This window comes from Eriocheir sinensis, chromosome 19, assembly GCF_024679095.1.
Source record: "Eriocheir sinensis breed Jianghai 21 chromosome 19, ASM2467909v1, whole genome shotgun sequence".
NCBI classification, from domain to species: domain Eukaryota; kingdom Metazoa; phylum Arthropoda; class Malacostraca; order Decapoda; family Varunidae; genus Eriocheir; species Eriocheir sinensis.
In genome coordinates, this window is record NC_066527.1 from 2840256 (window position 1) to 2844813 (window position 4558).

Below are 4558 nucleotides of genomic sequence, written 5' to 3' on the forward strand. Positions count from 1 at the left end.
TTCGAAAGACTGTTCTATCTACCCTTCGTTCAGCGATAACCTCGGCCTCAAAATCGCGTTCATGGCCAACACACTGGACGGTCCCTGTGCTCGCGTGCTTCATATCCACGACAGCGTATGAATCCTGGGTCCAGGCACATGAAACACGTCCCATGTTCCCGTCTGCTTCAAACAGTCCAAGAACCTGAGCCTCAGCAGCTGCTTTTGTAATGCGCAAATAGATAGTGTCGCACGTTTCAGTATATTTCATAACCTACCTCACTAATTCCAAGCAACCTGTTTGAAATGACTGCAGTGACCTGTGACTCCAGCTGGAACAGCAAGGTAACAGTGCAAGCCTAACTAATATTAACAAAGAACACACATGTTACCCAAAACAGACAATATACAAACAGGTAACACGTATCGGCATCTCAGTTCGCCTATCTGAAGAGACTCGTAAAAGTTGCTGGGATTTTCATTGAGTGTTTGTGATCCTCGTCATAGTTTAACCCGACTTCTGCACCATGAACGCGGACAACACCCATTAAAACCCGGTTACTCTTCTTTGTGCGCTGGGAAATAGTCGTAGTGGGAGCCCGACAGTATATACGCCTTTTAGCTCTGTCGTAGGGTGTTGTTTTCACGTAACTGATAAAAAAATCAGAGTGGGATTCCGTCACCCGAGAGGCCCCGCAAGGGTACATCTTAGGGATAATATTTCCTACAAAACTGATCTCGATTCTGGGGCGAGTGTGATGACGCAGGCATAGGTACAGATGACAACAAAGACGGTCTGCATCCACCTACGACACTCCTACAAACTCAAGGTAAATAACGTGCCGCGCTGCATGCGTTGTCCAAGAATTATCAGATGCATGTTGTTATCGACAAAATAAACAGTGTATTACGTAGAAAATTAATAACCTTTGCCTCGTCGCAGGTCAGATAAGATATGTCAGGGAAAGTCCAGATACGAAATACTCAAATGTACTAACAAGCCCTCTTAAAGATACGTTAGGTGAGGTGTCTGAGGGTCATGTCGTTGAGCATATCAGCCTCCAAGCACACACATTAGATAAGGCTTTCGTGGGGGGTTGGGGCGTTTCCAGGGGTAGCTTTATGATCCTGACACTCATTGCAACCCAATTAATCTCCTAAGCCTTTCGAAGTAGTTGATGGGAGAGCCAGAAATGTCAGAATACCGACCTATCGTTTGTATTTAAAGATTGTTAGGTTGGTATTATCAGACACTTTCGCCTCTAACATCAGCTATTTTCAAAGGCCAAAAGGGAGATTAGTCGGGTTTAATGAGTGATTTTTTAGGTTCATGGTACAGAAGAAGGGCCAAACTACCACAAGGATGTTTATAATGACGCCATCTTCTGTAGTCAATAAAGAAAAAAACGATTGGCACAGTTACAGGGCCATGCTAGATAAGTCAGGCTTCAAGTGGGAACTCTCGTGACGGCACCGAGATATCGGGTGGGAGGCGAGTGGAGTGGTTGTCGTCCTCGTCTCCCTTATCAGAACTAGGTCGGAGGGGAGGAAGGGTTCTCAACATTGCCGTCAGCATGGACACATCACCGGTTTGGGGGTATAAGGGTTGCATAGATGCTGTTGTCTATGTTAGTGGGTGACCCAGAATCTGAGCACTTCCTTAAAAGGCGAAGGTAATTTCACCCAATAAATATGTAGTTACAGAGCCCTATAGGGGTGCTAACATCTTGGATTTAACTAATATTGATAATTAGACCAATGGGATAGAAGTTGGGAGTCAGCTATGTGCACAGTGATACAGGAATACTAGGGAGATATCAAGACACCTCACCCTCCGAAAATGACCTCTCTTTTGGCCACTCATTTTCACTTTCTTTACGTTTTGATTGCATTGGGTGGTAAACCGAGGCAGGAACCACGTGTTAGTACCTGACTGTAGAAGAGCTATCAATGAGGGGCTTAGAAAACACCTTGAGGTAGTTCTATGTTCTTTATATCCAAGAAGCGAGATGATTAGAATAAGTTACGCATGAGCTAAAGAATAAAACAAAATCAAGAGGGAGATATCAAAACACCTCTCCACCCAAAATCGACCTCTCTTTTGGCCACCCATTTCTACTTTTTAACAGGAGGAGTGATTAGCGGGCCATTTTTCATTTGTTTATTCATTTTCGCCCTTAATTTTTCTGCTCTTTTCTTCCCCTGACTTTGCTTAATTTTTTATGTCCTTTTGTTAGTTTCCACTAGTACACTTTTCTTTTCACTCCACTTTCATTGCGCAGTTCTTTTTTCCCAACAACGTGCCAAGAACATTTTTGTGAAAGGTTAAGCTGCTTCCTTTACTGTAAACAAAAGCGGAACTATTTTCAAAGGCCAAAAGGTGGTAGTCTGACTCTTCCTCCGTGTCACGAACCTAAAAGAACACTTATTAAAACCCGACCGATCACCTTTTTGGCCCTTGGTAATCGGTGATGTGAGAGGCGGATGTGTCGGAGACTATGAACCGAGTGGCCAGTTCGACACTCCAACACCGAGTCGTTGTTAGCGCCCGAACCAAACTATATTCTCCACAATGATCCGATATGTCTACTCAGTACTCAATACCAGATGCTAATAAAGAGATTCCCTGTGTGGTTTCCTAGAATTTCCGCCTCCTTTGTATATCAACGCCAAACACTTGAGCTACAAAGAGTCTCGTCGTATTTTGTGTTTGGTTGAGGAGCTTACAAACGCGTTGGTGATTGGACGGTAAAGCTGGCCGTAAAGTCTCCCACGTCTAATTAGCGTCCAGTTAGTGATTGGCAAAACGTTGGGAGTCCATAACTGACAGGAGTGTACGAAATCCCTTTAGAGACATATTGATTTAAGTAATGACCCGGGAATGACCTCTCTTTTGACCTCTCGTTCTTTTTTTTTCTTTTGCCGGAGCAGCGTTTAGTGGGCCTTTTGTTGCTCTTTTGTTCTTTATTTTCTTACAGCAAAGGAAACAGATCAAGAGAAAAAAAGAAAACAATAATGAAAAAAAAGCCCGCTGATCACTGCTCCTATATAAAAAAAGGGTTCAGAGGAGTGACCGAAAGAGAGGTTAATTTCGGGAGGAGAGGTGTCCTTAAGCTGCCTCCCTTTCCGAAAACAAGTAGGGTGCCTTGCCAACAGTTGCTAAGAGAAGTAGACTCACGGAATAGAAAGAAAAGCACTGGACTGGTTTGGGACGTGGCTTAGCTGTAAATAAAAATGAAAATAAAATAGCAGTGTAGATTAACGGTAAAATACGAGACGATACAATACGATAAACTATTGGATGGGGAGGGCAGGTGACGTGTTGTTGGGTTTACAGGAGGTGATGTGTGTAAGAACAACTGTCCTCTGGCTACCTCCTTACGTTCTTCTACTTTTTATGTTGTTAAGATAAAGATAACCAACGCAATAAGTCTTGTTTGTCTGTCTGTCTGTCCGTCTGTCTCCCTGGCTCTCTCTCTCATTGGTAAGAGCTTGAAGACCACTATCAACACTTATGATTATATATAAGTTCATACGTACACACAAAAAAAATAAGATAAGATATGTCTGGAATAACCCAAAGGGTGGGGGGGGAGGGGACAATGAGAGAGAGAGAGAGAGAGAGAGAGAGAGAGAGAGAGAGAGAGAGAGAGAGAGAGAGAGAGAGAGAGAGAGAGAGAGAGAGAGAGAGAGAGAGAGAGAGAGAGAGAGAGAGAGAGAGAGAGAGAGAGAGAGAGAGAGAGAGAGAGAGAGAGAAAAATCATAGGGTATGGAGAGATATCTTATGGAAGGTCATGGCTGGCTTTCCGAGCTCGTGAGTGGGTGAGTCAGTGTCGAGAGGAGTGGAGATAAAGGGTCGTATTTTAAAACATTTCGTCGCCCAAGTTCACATATTTGACATGGCTTTCGTAGGAGCTGTAGGCCTTTTCAGGGGTAGTTTTATGACCCTGGTGGTAGTTTGACCCTTCTTCTGTGTCATGAACCTTAAAAAACACTCATGAAAACCCGATTGATCCCCTCTTTGACATTTAGAAATAGTTGATGTGAGAAGCGATGGTGTCTTAAAATACAGCCCAAAGTCCATAGTCTTAAAGAATCTAGCCACAGAGAAGCCACAGAGAAGAGCAACCGGGCTTTCGTGGGTGATTTTTCCCGTTCAGGATGCAGAAGTCGGGTAAAACTATCACCAGCATCACGAAACAGTACATGAACACCATATTATATAACGTATCGAGCCCCCATTACGACTACTTCCCAAGGCCACAGAGAAGAGCAACGGGATTTTCGTGGGTGATTTTTTTTTTTCCGTTCAAAATGCAGAGGTTGGGTATGACTATCACCAGCATTACGAAACAGTCCATATTCTTAAACGTCTCGAGCTCCCATTACGACTGTTTCCCAAGGTCACAGACAAGATCAACCGGCCATGCTAACATTGAACTATTGGAATTCTATTGGCCCATCCTGGTTTTCTGTATATCAGAGATTGGCACAACACTTTTAAAAATACCTCCAAAATTGGTCCAATGTAAATCCGATGTCCGTTTGCACTCCAGGACATCATGGAGCTTATATTAAA